Source organism: Syngnathus floridae, chromosome 14 (assembly GCF_059516105.1).
Source record: "Syngnathus floridae isolate MCC-2025c chromosome 14, RoL_Sflo_1.0, whole genome shotgun sequence".
Classification (NCBI taxonomy): domain Eukaryota; kingdom Metazoa; phylum Chordata; class Actinopteri; order Syngnathiformes; family Syngnathidae; genus Syngnathus; species Syngnathus floridae.
The window spans coordinates 5,027,286-5,043,986 of record NC_142426.1 but is presented as its reverse complement, the minus strand read 5'-3'; the positions used below and the strand labels follow the sequence as shown (position 1 = coordinate 5,043,986).

The following is a 16,701-nucleotide window of genomic DNA, read 5'->3' as shown; positions in this document are numbered from 1 at the left end:
GCATCTGGTCTGCGAATGTGTCATTTTTTTTAGGAGGGGCCTGGGAAAGTGTAGACACCACGCTGCTCGTTGCCCAGAATAAGAAGCATGGGAATAATTGAATGGACCATTCCAACCTTCCACCCCCTCGATTCGTGTGGGCCACTAAACGAGCTTGTGTCCAGGATTGGCTCGGCCTGCCTGCCTTCCGGCATAAGTCACTCGGTGGCTCGTTTTTGGCAGAAACAGATGATTTTTATGGTAAGACATTAAGAAAAGCTGAGGGACGCAATCGGGTCGACAAATCACGGAGATGGGGGGTGGGGGCGCCAGACGGACCGACAGAAAGAGAGTATTTTATGACACCGATGTCAAATAAAGTCACATAGACCGAATTAGAAAACTACATCATTGCAGTGCGATGTGACAAAGTTCACGTTGTACAACTATTGTGTGCCATGAAAAGATGTAATACTGTACCGTAAACAGCATTTATTTTTTCAGAAATATCTTCATTTGCCTGACACAAAACACTTTTTGTTTTGAACATGAGTCGCAATTTTTTTCATAAACATATTGTCAAAAACCTTGGATAAAGATGTTTGGAGACTGACAATAAAGGTAATTTTTCACTCATGAGGAATGCAACAAGTACTCGGATTCAAATTGTCTTTATGGAAGTCGGGCTGTTAACTTTTGGCTAACAATTAGCCTTGATAACAGACTAAGACACTTACTGGTTAATGAGTGCTGTCAAACAAGCAGGACGTGCTGAGAAGCAAGTGGAGCTAAGTACCACTGAGATTTGGGATGTGAAATAAAAAAAATAATGAAGGCGTGAGACGAAAAAGATGAACATCATCACGGTGGCTTGAATGAAACAAAATGTCATAGCGTGACTTGGTCTAGGCTAGCGTTAGTCATCATCACACATCCCGATTGCAACATGAGCGAGACTACCAAACAATCTGCGTGTACAAAGCGGGCTTTGCTGACATCACCGTGCGGTAGCGCCACAGCCGGGGAGTGACAGACTGTGAACGAGGCACTTGATTGCTCTCTGGAGCACGGCCCACTCGGGGTGAGTAAACCCACAGGAGCTTTAGTGAGAAAGGCCGCAGCGTCAAACAGCTTCAAAAAAAATGAATAAATAATTGTAAATTTGTCTAGTTGAAAAAACACACAAGGCAATAATTTTGGGGGGTTTTCTATAAAGAGAAAATACAACTACAAAGTTCATAAACTCCTTGTGACATGAAATAGAACAATAGTTACCGTATTTTTCGGACTATAAGGCGCACCGGACTATAAGGTGCACCTTCAATGAATGGCCCATCTTAAAACGTTGTCCTTATATAAGGCGCACCGGACTATAAGGCGCACCATTAATGCATCATGTCAGATTTTTAATCCAAATCAAATCATTCTCCATTTTATCTTTTTTATTTCAACTTCAGATGCAACTAATTACTTTATAATCACAAAATAATGTCTTTTTGATTCATGATTCATAGTCTTCAGCGGGCCACGTATGATTGATTTCATGACACAATGCTTCGGGCCAGTTTAAATTTAGGAATTTGGTCCATATATAAGGCGCACCGGACTGTAAGGCGCACTGTCGGCTTTTGAGAATATTTTAGGTTTTTAGGTGCTTCTCATAGTCCGGAAAATACGGTAATTAGCAAATTAGCCTAGCATCTGCCGTTTCTTCTTCAACTACTGCTACTCTTATCTTAGTTTCCGACATACAAAGTGGGATTGTTAGTGGAGGTACAATAAATTGAGTAGTATAATAAAAAAAGATTAATAATAGTCTTGTATTGTACTAGAATAGTTTTGCGGGATTAAATGAGTGTTGAATGTGTCACTGCTTGGTTAGCATTAAATTGACAGTCACCTCACGTACATCTCGTCATTTGCATATTGTCACGAAATGCAATATGAAGTGCGTGTTAATAATTGTAAGGCCCTGACAGAATTCCTCATTTCATCTCTTAGACGTGTCTCGGGAGGACACCTGCAGGGTGAGCGCCATGTTTGTAATCGTGTCTCCACTTACGAGTAATCAAAGCTCCATTACTACTGCATTTTAAGGCATTAGAGATGTCAACATTGTTAAGGCGTGTGTATTGTTTGCTCAGTCAAGGAAAATTAGAAAATGAATTCCTCTGGGCAGGAGAGTGGAGTGTGTTCGTGAAGCGGGGAGGGACGGGGGGAGCTGGTAAAGTGAGGGCGGAGCACATGTGCAGGGGTCAGAGGGTGGGTGTCTGTGTGCTCAGGGAGGGGTGCGGAGCGGGGGGTGGGGGGGTGGCAAATTGTGCTCAGTCACCAGCGGATCATTTTCACTGAGACAGCTGAATTGTGGGAAAAGAGGAAGCGTGGTGGCTCTGCCATTTGTTTTGCTTGTCACAACCTCCCACCCAGACGCGGCTGAGCGTGCACTGATTAAAAAGTCAAACAGGCATTTTCACGCGCCAACGTCCTGGAAAATGTAGCTTCTGCAAACACATCTCACCGCACAGGTATGACGGGGAAATCCTTTAATATCTGTACAAGCAAACCACGATAGCGTCATTTTTTTTTTTTTGTGGTCATTTAGTGGTCGACCCTTGACAATGCACAAACGCTCTCGAATGTTTTACTCAAAGCGGCGTACACACATTCTGACTTTTGTCCACTTTTTTGTTGAAACTATGAAATGCTTTTGTGCACTATTGAAAGCACTATTAAAGCAGGACTGCAGTTCAATCTCCAGGCAGAGATAGTCTGAGTACAACCTGAGGTGTCAGTAAAGGGAGCCATTCAAATGCGGGCAGGAGGGCCAGCTCACAGGAGCCCCCCCCGGGGAACGGCTCAGCGGGGTCAAGCCGCCCTCCCCGCCATGCCAGCTAGCAAGGTGTGTGAACTTTTGCCTCGGCCCGCTCGCTCCGTCATCCGGCAAATGGAGCACATCAGCCACACTGTTTGGGGTGGAGGGTGTGTGTGTGTGTGGGGGGGGGGGGGGGGGTACTGGCGGGGGCAGGCGAACACCTCACACAGACTCCCTTTGTGCTCGGGGCAGCGCCTTGCTTTACTCAGGCAGGGCTGGGGTGCGCTTGATTCAGAAGATGGCCGGAGCGGATTGGAGGAGTGAAGAACGGCGTTGGGGGTAATTAGCACGTGTGCTCGTTATCATGCACCCGTTGATGAGCAGCTCACTGAAGGTGTCACCTGCTCTGTATAACACTGACAATGACCTCGATTAGCACCCAAGCGGGATTTACGCTGCATGCTTCAAGTGAGAGCACAATTGGAATACGGAGAAAGAAAAACGGTCCGTCACAAGTTATGTTAGCATTAAGCTAACAGATGTTTATTCAAATATATGGATTGGTTGGGTAGAATGCTACAATTGTTCTTTATTTTACATTTCAGTTTTCAGATGGAGATGGCGAACAACTTCAAGCAAGCACACTTGTTTGGACAACTGGGAAAGAGTGAGATTTCCAAGTTAATTAAGAAGTTTATTCTAAGGGTTAACAGTGTTTTTTTTTTTTCATTTTTACAAATGTGAACAACGAATGTCACGCATGGGATAAGATGAAAGCAAATATCGTTTTGCATCCCTCCTTTCTGTCTGTGCATTTTCATTTTTTTGGGGTGAGGGGGTCATTAAAAATGTGCCAGTAAGCCGAGGGGAGGTGCTGCCCCCCCACACAATTCACAGTTTGCCTTTTATCCTGATAAATGTGCAAAGTTTGACGCAAGAATGTTTTTCTTTTTGCTCACCTTGATTTTGCATTTTCAAGGCTTTTATCAGTGGTGGGATGTTGTGATTTCACAGCCCGGAAGGCCAACGGTGGCTAGATATGCAAAGTAAACAACTACAATAAGGCATTTATGCATATGGGAGCCACTTGGCCCCATTTGAGTAAATATAGCACACTGGGCCACTCCACTTCCTGCTAAGTGCAGTCGAGTCAGGCTGAGCCATCTATTTAAAAGGAGATATTTTTAAGATTTGTTTACCATTTTAGAATAACTGGGGGATATTTCTGTGAAGTGTGTCACAATGAAGTCATCTTCCTCTCAAAAATATCTAATTTATGTGACGATACATGACGTGGTTCTCGAAGTAGAGTCAGCTGAATATCTAAAACAAAACAAAAATATTGGCTTTTTCGAAAAGACTTTTTTTTTCTCCCCAAAATAAACTGTGTTCTCTTACCAATACAAATATTAGAAATATAGGATTTTAACCTATAAAAAGATTTTAAAAGCATTTTTTTCCACTCAATTGTGACCCTAATTTGGTGTTTTTGTATGCCATCTAAATAAAAATACAAAGCAAAACGAGGATCTCCGTGCATAATCAAATTAAGTTGGCAAGAAGAGAGAAGGGAAAAGGCCCAGATTTTGTCAATCTCCACCATTGATTTAATTAACTGCAAATCTCACGCCGTGACCCCTGTAATCCTGTTTTTTTGCCTTTCTTCACCCGCTAAAAATTAAAGTTTAACTATAAATAGAGGTGGATAATGCAGTTGACCCAAGGGGTTAATTCTCTGGCTCTCGGAGGCCGGCGGCCCCCCGGAGGCCCTCGCCGCTCGCCCTCCTCGGGTTACATTACCGTGAACTGGAGAAGCGGCGCAAGGAAATGAGTTCATATGGAGAAATGAAGCGAGGATTTGGTGCGCCCGGGCACCTTTGCAGCCACTCCAAAGATGAGAGGCCCGGGACGGGATGAGCCTAAGTCTCCGTTAAGACCCCTCGCTTTGACGCGTTCACGTCACGAGATTGCCAAAGAAAGGGAGAACCGGCAGAGCTCGGCATTAGACGAAGTTTTCCGCTTCCCGCCGTGAAATGGCGCGCATTCTTGGCGTTTCAATGTTTCAATTAATAGCAGATGAAAAGACTCGTTGAGAGCAGTGTCCCCGAATGCCACGCCGACCTTTTGAATAATTGCGTCTTCACCAAAAGCCGCCAATGTTTTGCACGATCGCAAATGGTGAACATGAAAAGCGACAGATTAGCGTTATATAGTAGCACGCGGTGCCAGAATAAATATACACCTTATTTTAAAGGGGGGGGGCGAGCAGCTTCGGCATTAATCTTTCGACATTTGCTCGGCTAATCAAAATAGAGTTGTATAAATAGGAAAATGCCGCCTAAATACACATTCAGAAGTCAAAGAGCCGATGACGCGTCAGGGCCTATTTCATCACGGTGACAATCAGGAAAGTTGCCGCGTTTGTGATGTATGCAACACGCTGAAAGATCACACCGCACGCATGCTCGCACAAACAAATACACGTGGCCGCTAAGTCAAACCGAGTCCGCCGTGAACGAACGCACGCACGCACTCACAAAAAAAGGCAGCACTGATTGCCTGAGCAGCTGAGCTAAACTGCGGTCTGGAAAGTCCATTCAAAGAGCTACTGTGGTGGAGCTTCAGGGGTAAAAGTGCATCCTCTGGGCGGGGAGTTCTGGGAAAAAAAATCAAAACGCCACTGGAGGTTTGTTACTGCGGGCATCAAGTAACAATCCTTACAAAAACAACAAAAAAAAGTCACGAGAGCAATCTTGTACTATTGAACATATTTAGTCCAGAAGACATCATCAACCACATGCTGCTTCACCAAGATATATCACGTGACACCTCGAGTAACTACGTTCCATTAGTAAGCTCAAAACGGCTAACTATTACGACTATTTTGGTAAACCGAGCACCCCGATAATATCAACAACGGAGGAGAAGCAGATCATCTTTCCTGATTCCCTTCCAGTACACCGGGACAATTCAAGTACCTCTCTGTCCAATTAAATGACTTAGTGGCGCTAAAGCGGTAGCTCGGCTAAACTGTGCATGTAAATGTACGAGCAGATGCTCCTTAAGCTCTCCCTCGATGCTGCGTGTGCGTGTGCGTGCGTGCGTGGGTGTGTCTTTATTGGATTAAAATAAGAGAGCGTGTATGAACTGCATTTCTCCCCAAGGAGATCGATGCTCTTCTATTTGGACGCTTGATTGTTTGTGGCCTTCCTGACGCAAGCTGGGAAACAAAATGCAGGAAAAGCAGCAAAGTGACGCACCAGCAATACCCTGCCAATGGAATTCAGGCAGCTTTAACAGATAGTACTAGTAAAAAAAAAAAAAAAATTAAATAAATAACGGTTTATGGATGTAACCGCTATCAAGAATATTATTTTGCCGGTACATTTAATCACCCGTCCAATTATCCCCATCTAATAAATGCAAGAAAGGCGCACTTTCAAAACTATTTTTTCTATTTTCTTTTAAATAATGATTTGCTTGTTGTTACCTAATGCTAAATATGAATTAATAACAAGGCTTCATGTCGGAGCCTGTTTTCAAGCCTCCACTACATCGTCGCCTCATGATAGTAAACAAACTGAACACTTTTTTTCTTAAGAGAAACTAACGAGCAAGTAAAGGAGCATTTTGCGCTCCCTCTCCTTCCTTTGAGCGTTTGCTCTCTGTGTGGCCTCCGAGGGAGCGGCACACACATCCTGCCTCTCAGTGTGATGCAAGGTCAGATGGTCAAAGCAAAGAAGCCAGCAGGAAGACTACAGTGTGTCCATCTGCTGACTTGTCCCGTTGAGAGATCTGCTGCATTGCGGGAGTTGTCATGAAGGAAAAAAAATGCTTTTATACCACCACAGATTTGCGACTTCCACAACTGGTCGTAATATTCATAACACACACACACAAAAAAAAAAAAATCCACCTGTTGCTGAACCTAACCCTTCGCTATATAAAATATAATTGTCATTGTATTAATATGATGAAAATCTAATTCAAAATCTGCCAAAAGAAAAAAAATGTTTCAGTGCATCTTTTATAAAATAAAAATAAAACCAGTGTAATTGACATGGTGACTTTCACTTCTTCTAAATGATTTTCTATGAGGAGACTTCTACCCAAGTAGCACTCTCCGCTGCCCATTTGGGTTCCTCGGCACCTATCCTCTGCAGAGCTCAGCTGCACAGGAAGAGGAAGCGAGGAGGACATTTTCGTGTGAAGCGACACCTCGCCTTGTCTAACAACTAGTTTGCAAGCTGTGACGTGGGAGGACAGAGGAGGCTGGAGCTGTCCCCCCGTGAGCCCACTTCGTCTCTGGAGACGGGGAACATTTCATTAAAGGCGTCAAGATTGGTACCAGACATTTGAAAATGTTCCCCCTGCCTGACCCCTCTCACCCTGGCAGAGGTCAAAGCAGCTTCTATCAATCCTGTGTGTTGAAAGAGACATGCTTTTGCAGGTGTGTGTGTGTGTGTGTATGTGAGTGTGTGTGTGCGTGTGCTTCCCATTGTATGTTAGCATTAAGCTAGCGGACTTATATAAGCCTAAATATTTATGACAAACAGCTAGAATTATTTTTGTGTGAAGATCTACGCCATCTGAGGTTTCTTTGAGTTTTCTTTATATTTGCTGAGACAAGTATTTGCGCCGTTGTGGGAGTGAGTCAAAGGAAGCGGAATGCTTCAGTGTAACAATTTCAAACGCTTAGTCATTAATAAATTATTGAAGAGGGAAAACACTTGACGAGTTAAGGAAAAGCAGAACGGACGAGAAGATGAAAATCCACCATTTTGATTCAAGATGGAGGAACTTGATTAATTCACATTATGCGTACGTATCACGGCGACTCGCTGTCTCCTTTGCTTTACTTTTAGTTCTGCATGAGCAACGTCTTTTAGCGCGTGTTCTCCACACCTCTTTTCAGTGCGGCCTGCGTGTTGAAAGGATGCCTTCTTTGTCTGCCTCTTAAGTGAGATACACGTGGTCATAAATGGCAGCTCCTGTCAGCGGCATGAACTCTCCCGCCACCTTCGCCAGCGCACTGAAACGTAAAACTCGGTGTCGACGCGCTACAAATATTAGACCGCCGTTCTCACACGCAGCATTCCACAATACTGGACAACGACCAAAAACATGCTTATCGACCGTATTAAGTCATGCGTTGTCGAATTTAGAGTTTTTGGGGCTTTTCCCACGCACTCGCCAACCCCATATTTAATTCGATCTCAATCAGCAAGTCCATATGTTGCAACTTTTTTTTTTTTTTCTTTCAAAGCATGGGACTTATCAAGCTGTTCCATTAATCATGCTTGTCGCCAGCTCTCCCACTAGCGTCCAACAGACTCATTAGCTAACGCTGAAATGTGGTAGTCATAAATCCTGTCAGGGTGGGGGCGGGGTTGGTCGGTATGCGACAAGCATGGGAGAAATGACGGGCTAGAAGGAGGTGATACACCATAAGAAGACACAAGAGGAGGAGGAGGAGGTGAGGTGTCAACAAGCCGCGCCATCCAATCATTGGCGGAGCAGGTCGCTGGGCAATGGGACACTGACAGTGGGAGATGAATGGGAGGGAATTATCTACTCACTCGGCCAGATAATTGCTCCATTTGGCCCTGAGTTAGAGAATGGTTTCTAATTAGCTCCCTGCAGTCCCCTGGACCTTCACTTCTCCTCCTCCGACCCCCACACGCACCCTCCACAAAAAAGAAAACACCCTCACACATGGTGGGAGGTTTAACCAACTGGGCTGCTTTGATGACACCTGAAAAAAGTAACAAACTCCCCGTGCCAGTTGGCAGTGCGTCTCATTGCGGTGATTTAAATATGCTCTCAAAGCAAAGAAAAAGTTCTGTGGAAAAGGTTTGGCACATTTGCATAAGTTCTGCTTGCCTTCGCTCTTGATGAAACAAAGACTTGGGAACAAGTCATGAATAAATGCATCAATATTTATAAATAAATACATATTTACTACATTGAAGGCATTCATTAATGTGAAAATATAAAAATACAGATTTTTTTAAATGTAAAAAACTTTTCTTTCACATATATGCACGCAGACACACACACACACACACACACACACACATATATATATATATATATATATATATATACATATATTTTTATTTATTTGTCAAGCAAGAGATTATTGGCAAAGAACTGATATTTGTTTTTTATGGAAATCCATTTTATGCGAGTTTGGGTCCCAAATTTCAAGTATATGTAACTTAATTTTAAGAACGCGTATTTCACTTTTATTGGCACTTTAAATACTGAAATCTAAAAAACCTGACTCACCATTTGGGTAACTGTCACTTCACTAATGATAAAAGGTGACTGCAGCCCCCCTGATGCGGGGACTCGCCACTTTAAATATCAGCAGGACGTCATTTACAGATGAACTTGTGGAATTAGCATTGGGTTTATTTGCTCTTGCCTGCTTCCACCAATCTCACTTGAAAGCTTTTGTACTCCGGCCCGCTGTTTGTTGAGCTTCGGGTTAATCTGTACGAATCGAAGCGTTGGCCTGCTCATACGGGTTTAACCTTTGGAAAGATGGTTGATTTTGAAGCACGAAGGATTCGGATACCTTGCCTGACCTAGAAAGGGTACTGAAATAAAGTTGCGCCTGTATCAAAGATCAAATAGTTGGCAGCAGGGCAGATAAGAGCAGTGAAAGGCGGTGACAGCTTTAATGCACATGCCCCCCCCCCAACAGGGTCCTGAATCGGGACCCCTGACATTTGGAAGCCCACGAGAGCGGCCTGAGTCTGGGCGGGCCGTTGGGGTTGAGTGGGGTTAAAGTGGGTGATGATGGCTGGCCAGATTGCTGAGGACGGAACATATTGCCAACACCAAACTGCAGGGGCTATATTTAAAAAAAAAATGCAAACAAGAATTTCTTTCTGGATTTGTACGGTCGAGAGGTGCGGCTGAGCGGCTTAAATATTTTGCGTGCGAGATAACCATTAGCCTCAGAGACACCTTAGCAGTTCAAACAATCACAGAGACTTCATCAGTTCATGGATTTCACCACGCCAGGCAGGATTTCAGGTTCATATCTTCAGATTTGCGGAATTCCATCTCCTCTATCAAGTGTTTGTTTGAAGTCATTCGAGATATCCCTCTTATGCGACCACAGGCACAGAGAGTCCAGGAGAAACTGCACTGGTAATAATGGGAAAGGCGTCCTGGGAAAATAAACGGCAGCCAATGATCCCTGAATGCAACAGAATCCTTTGGACAAACCTCCAAAGTGTGACAGATTTCATACGCGGGCTGACCTTGACAATAATGTTTCAGGTAGTGTAGAATGGAACTTCACTAAATTGCAGCTCCTAGTTCATGCCCCGGCTATATTGCATATTTTGAAATGATCAGGGGTTGTTTTATGGCTTTTTACAGTCCACAACCGTGTCCGGTTTACAAGTTGCTGACCTTCTCAGTAGTACCACATGGTGGAGCCAGGAAGAATATTGCAGAAGTTGCCACATCATTAGGAACATGAGGAGGATGCCTCTTCAATGTCATAATGTTTTATTTCAAAATTCATTTTTCCCACAGAGTAAATATGCCTGTAATTATTGCTATATGATGTTTTGTGCGTGCGTTCACGTAGCAGTTGTTTGAAGGTTTATATATAGCCGAATGCTATGCTAATTTTAGCAGGCCTATGGCATTTCAGACATTTGTTAAATGGGATGATATTGACATTTTGGTGTGAGAGCATGAAAACAGGTGCTTTGGAATACTTAAGTGTATTTTAATATGTGAAGTCTGTGGGATTTGTAAAACTTTTTGAAAAAATCTAGATGGTCTGAATGTAGCTGATTTTTCTTCTGGGTCTGGAAAGTATAACGCGATAAACGGGGGTTTGCTGGACATGTATATACGCACACGCACTCACGCACGTACTACAGTTTTGGTCCAAGGCCACGGCTACATGACACCAAGACATTAGTCATTAGCTTTATTTGACAGGCAGGGATTTATCCCTCTGCGTTAAATCACAATCGAGCATAAAAGTTCACCCGTGACATGTGTCTTGTTAGCTAGCATTGGCTCTCACGCGGACGCTTCCAATCGGACTACAATATAACACGGGCGCGGCGGCGGCATAAATCAGGCGGTAACGCCGGCGTTGGCGAGTTGAGAATGTGTCACGCGTCACCTCTGGGAGAAACGAGTATAGCAGAGCTCAGCAAAGTGCACAGCGCTGATAAAGCTGGATTGTCTGGCCGTAATCAGAGCCAGATGTGGTCAGGCCCTCGCCATGGTGGTCCCACCACATCTGCTGTGTCGGAGGGAGGGTGGGCGGGGGGTAGACGAAGAGGGGGGGGCGGGGCCACAGCTGGATGACCTCTGACCCAGAGGAGGGAACCACGAGCCAAGGCTGACAGCTGCCATGGACGAGGCAGGCGACCCGCTATCATCTCCTTCACTCGTGTGCTTTACGACGCAGACGCTCTGCTCAACTCATCCACTTTCCTTTTTTTTCCTTTTTTTTTTTCACCTCGCACGCGTGTATTTTGTTCCAGCGCTCAGGTCGGCTTTTTTTTTTCGGTGAAAGGAGGAAAAACGCAAACATCTGTTGCTCACTGGAATTTTCATATTGTGTAGATTTGATGATAAAAGCGCACAGTCAGCATGTTTATCGCTACTATTTCCATTTTTGTTTGCGCTGCCCTTTTTTTTTTTTCCCGCCTTTTCCAAGTTTGGTCTCAAAAAATGTCAAAATGGCGGCAGGTAAAGTGACTATCGCGTTATTTAAACGTTCACGATTAACCCAGAGGCTTGCTCACAGCCTGGTGATGGACAGCCTTGTGGTTGAGGCTGGCCCCGGGCTATTAGTAGTTCATTGGAGGAGTTACTTTTCCCGTCACGTCCTCCACTTTCCTTTAGGTGGGGGGGTGGGGGGGGGAGTGGGGGGGGGGGGGGTATTGATGCGATTCAGCTGTTAAACTGGGAAAAGAAGATCTCTGCTGAGGTTAGACATTTACTCAGATTTCACTCAATGGCTTCAGTTTGAAGGTTTTACCTATCTAGGCTTGTCGTATGTGTGGGTTATTTATTACGAAAAGATTACAGTGACAATAAAGGACTGAACTGAGAGAATTGTAGTTTTGTTCCTGGATTCCAAACCAAAATACACAAGCTCCGCTGATTATAGTGCATATTGTCCGAGTGGGACTTTTTGAACTGAAATGGATCGGCCTCCAGTTGAACAGATGCCTTGACACAGATCGTCCTCCTTTTGCATGTATCCAGTTTCTATTGTGCTTGTCCTCATTAGGCCATTGGTTCATCCACAAATATAGACAATTGATAGTCTCCAGTGAAACTAACATGCGTATTTTTGGAATGTGGGAGGAAGGTGGAGTACCTTGCAGAAAACATGCAAACTCCCCAAAGGCCGGCCGGATCACAAAAAAATTTCATCTTGTATTATTCAGATATGGAACAATTTTTCAGATCTAGGCTCAATTATCGTAAACCAGAGAGAGCAAATACTGGGGCCATTTTTAGTAGATTAACGAACCAAGTCACCATATGAGAAACTGCAGTAATGCTACAAAGAAATAACTGCAGAACTCACTTGAACGTGATTGCTAACCAAAACAGCAGCACTTACTACATAGAAAGTTACTGGCGGGGTTCACACACAAACGCAAAACAACCGCGGTGTCCATTCTAACCCTGTTGCTAACCAAAACAGCAACTCCTACCAAGCCATTTAGCTAATTTGTAAATTTAGTACCAAGTTGTCCTGGCTATTACTGGCATTTTGATGATGTGGATGATTAAAAAACAAATACACATCTCTCCCCTAACAAGCTGATTTTAAGAAACTTGTTATGTCTTGTTTTAGCATTTTACATTCCAGTCTGGGTAGGTTTTATGTTTCATAAGCGCACCTACGTCAGGCACTGTCCATTAACATCACATTCATTGCATATCTGTACTCTTGATGGATCCGGAGGGAGGGGTCGAGCCACACTTAACTCCCTGGACGTCAGAGCCGCCCGGTGCCGCGAACGACGCACCTTCTTTTGCACTCGACGATGGAGCCGCCATGAAAAAAAGACATTCATCTGTCCTCACGAGCTCTAAGACGAATGAGGCGCTGTGTGAGCTATGCTTCAGGTGCCTCATATTTTCTCCTGGGCGCCCCCCCTCCCATTTTACTACAGCGGAGGTATGCATTTATCAAGAGGGAGGGACTTAAATCATTGCTCACAGCCAAGCTCGGAGGTTGGAATGCCAAGGCTGATATGGCTGAATACACTTGTGAGCGGGACGCTCGTTTCGCATTGTCTCGTATGAATTTTGGACAAATTGGAAGTAGTACGCTCGTTTGTACATTCCTGTAGTTTCGTAATCAGCAAAATCTAAAAGGAACACAAGGTCGAGCAGTATTTAGAAACAATCAAAAATGGAAAATGTATGAGCCATTCCATTGTCAAAGTGTCACAATCAAAAATTTCCTGACAAATTTTAACATTCTTAGCAGTCAAACAAGCGCAAAAGTCAACCACTGTATAAAAAAGATTAGCAAAACTACTATCCATTTTCAAATTAAGAATTTTCAAAGCCACATTATTTGACGTAGTCCACAAAAGTAAATCCTGTGCTTTAATCGAACATGTTTCTTGCTAACATTTCTATCAAAATAACAAATTGTCTTCAACTTATTCAAGTTGCAGTATCAATAGGATATTTTACTACCCAACCAAAATCAAGTTATCAAAATTATTTTTCCAGAAAACATCAGTGGGATTGTGCGACTTCAGTAGCGTCCAACTCTGTATTACAAATAGCCAAAACGGTGCTCCATAAATCTTTACCTTTGAATGCGACTTCTAAGAACAAGCGACGCATGCAAAACTTGTGCAAAATTCCTTACGTAAGAACTACAACACCCTGGACCGCGGTAAAAGAAACGGGGGGCCGCAGATAGGGAGCACGGAGGCCCCTCCTTCCCAGCTCAGGCATTTCCTTCTGGGATATTCCCCTCTTGTGACCTCAGAGGAGAAGCGGGAGAGGAAAAAGTGAGCGAGTCGAGCCAGCGGGGTCCATCGGAGCCAGCCCCGGCGTAAGGGAGAGTAAGCGAGCCGGGGTGACCTTTGACGGATGCGAGTGACAAGCCGTCGCTTCGGGATGACTCGACGAGGAGCGGCTGGAAAGAGGCCCCCGTTTCTATTGTTCTGCGCGTGACGTGGCTCGCCACGCTTCGGCGAGGGCAGGTGCTTGAGGGTGTCAAAATAGGAAGAAGGGCGGACAGGCTTGGCTGCCGTCCATGCTCCTTTGACACATGACAAAAAGACAAACACTCTCACCTCGTTGCACAAAAGAGTGAGATCGGGTTAGGCGGCGTGGTGCCCGAGTGGTTAGCATGTCTGCTACGTGTTTTTGTGAATATGTCTGTTAGCTTCTAGCTAACTTTTTATTTGTAGTCGACGAAACAGATAGGACATCAAATCTTTCTCTCAATAGTTCACAGTCTCACACTAAATGATTCGTCCAAAGGAATTTGGAACTGATTACTAATCGTCGATAAAATGAAAATACATAACATTGTGCGTTTGCTGCTGTATAATTAGCTTGATTTGTATCAGTGTTCCAGGAACTTTTTGGCTGAGAAACTAATGAACAGTTCCTTATGATTTGGTGTGAAAACGCCTTCTTGAGAACCATCAAGCACTCTTGAGCCAAACTGTTATCAAAGCTCCGAGTGATTACTTTCCACGAGATTTTCCTGTCAGGATGTTATGAATGTCTCGGCGTTCGCTGGTGGCTGATAAATGGCATCGCTTTTCTGCGCTGATGTCATCCAGCAGCCACCTCTTCCCCTCCAAGCTGGAGTGCGAACGTGTCCCGATTCAGCCACGGTCGCGTTCGGCATAACCCCGGAGCACATTTCTGCACAGAAGCAATAGGATCCATCACCATTACGCTGCCTATGAGGCTCATTATTGGCGTAATATTGATCATTCTTCATCCCGACTATGTGCAGCATGAGGGCGGAATGTATTTGTACTGGCAGCAAAAAAGGCTTCCACCGCGCTATCATAGGCCGCAGCATTATATTAGCCGTTCTCTCCACGCTTTGTTTGCTTTCACGGCGTGTTCAGCCATCACTCAGCAAAGAGACGATCGGGGTACGACTTCCTGCGGCGCAAAGTGAGCCGTGGAATGTTAGACTCATCGCAGCTGCGTGCGGGACGGCCAACGGAGATGTGTCACGTCGCTCGACGTAGCCAAAGGGAGGTCTGTCGGGTTTTTTGGGTCTCCGCCGTAGAGGTTGTACGTATGTTCACTCGATACGATGGAACGAAACTGTACACTCGCGCTAATGTAACGTAGCAACCGAACGAGCCAATACTCATTTCTGGTTAATATCCGTTGCGTTTCAAACAGAGGAAGTTTGTAATTACGCTGGAATTACAGCCGACTTCCAGGTTGCTGTAATTTTCAAAACGTGCATTGAACTATGACATGTTTTCAGAACTGTACGGGTGAGCTCTCAACTCATATTTGGACATTCTTAAGTGTCATTACTATAGAGGGAAGGAAACTACTGGAACGTACAGACGGAATCTCAGGAAGTTATAATGCCTTATTACTGCAGGGCAAGAAAAAATATCTTCAGTCACAGACGGGCAACTGAGTAAGCTTCTTGATCATCGAAAAAAAAATACTTTTTGGTGATTTACAAACAAACAATTCAGCAAAATACCATTTTTTTATATATAAAAAAAAAGAAATCTGACAATATGTTAATCCTGTTTGCTAAACTGCAATTATGAGGCATCGACTAGTTTAAGTTGTAATATCACCCATCACCACTAGATGGCAGACATGTCTTAGTTGTCCTTGGTATGCTGCTCTATCTACATGAGTAGACCTAATTATATTTGTTTTCAGATTTGGAATGATATTAAGCACAAACGTTGACTCGGGAATTGATTTTTTTTTGCAAAATAAGAATGCACAAATCATTTTTTGCCCCTAATATTTGTGTCTTAGTTTAGCAGCCTTGTCTGTATGGTAATTTTTGATATGTGGTATGTGGTTATTTTGTTGTTCACTTCAAACCCTTTTGTTGCTTTGTTGTTGTGTCAGAATATTGGCTCTTCTATAGAGCCAAAAACTTGCTTCATAAATCTCTCCATTGGGAAGGATTCCATTCCATTTTAATGTGCCTCGATGAATAGCGCCTGAAAAAGCAATCCAGTCAGATGCCCGCTTTCATTGCCAGCCACTTCCAGCGCATGCAAAGTTCGTTTTTGTGTCAGTCACACTAAAGGCCGAACAGCAAGCGAGCCTGCGGGTGATTGTTCCCGGACCTCAGCGTTGACGGACAACGCCGCCGATTGGCTTGCACTTCCTGTCGAGACCCAGACAGCCCGCTTCTCCGCTCTTATCATGCGCGTCACTGAGCCAGGGGGGGGAAGAAGGGGAAGTCGGGGGAGTATTAAGAGCAAGAAGAGGGGTTTTCCTTCATGCTCTTTGCCTTGACACGGGGCCAACATTCAGTTGGAGCTGATGAGTGAAGAAGCTGCACGTTACTTTAAGTATGTGCATTATTTGCAACAGAGGTGGAAGGTAAAACTTTTTTTTTTACATATATATTACTTATGACTCTCTTTCTCCCTGTTAGGGCACGACAGGAGAGATTGTTGTTGCTGATAAGATAAGAATGTAGCAGCAGTCTACTCTGGTTGCTGGTGCAGGAGCAGGAGGAGGAAATGCCTATCTGATGGCATTTTCAAATTGGATTTTGAATGCTCAGACGGGGGAAGGAGAAAACCAGCGACACGTTCGACATCTCCAATCGTGGGAGTTGGGTTGCCTTTAATGGCCTGATTGTGTTATAAACAACAAATGATGATCGAGCTTTTAGCAGATGATGTCAA

General features: G+C 44.2%; 1 long non-coding RNA gene across 2 annotated transcripts in view; it reads right to left on the bottom strand.

Moving 5' to 3' along the window:
* The window catches only part of LOC148387202 (uncharacterized), an 84,611-nt gene that overhangs the window by 35,144 nt on the left and 32,766 nt on the right, over nt 1–16,701 (bottom strand). The window contains exon 3 of one of the 2 annotated variants that reach the window (XR_015862609.1): nt 13,896–14,704. The exons of the other annotated variant lie outside the window; for it this stretch is intronic. This is a non-coding gene — a long non-coding RNA (uncharacterized LOC148387202). Of the gene's footprint in view, nt 1–13,895; nt 14,705–16,701 lie in introns of those variants that run through there. 2 annotated transcript variants of the gene reach the window in all.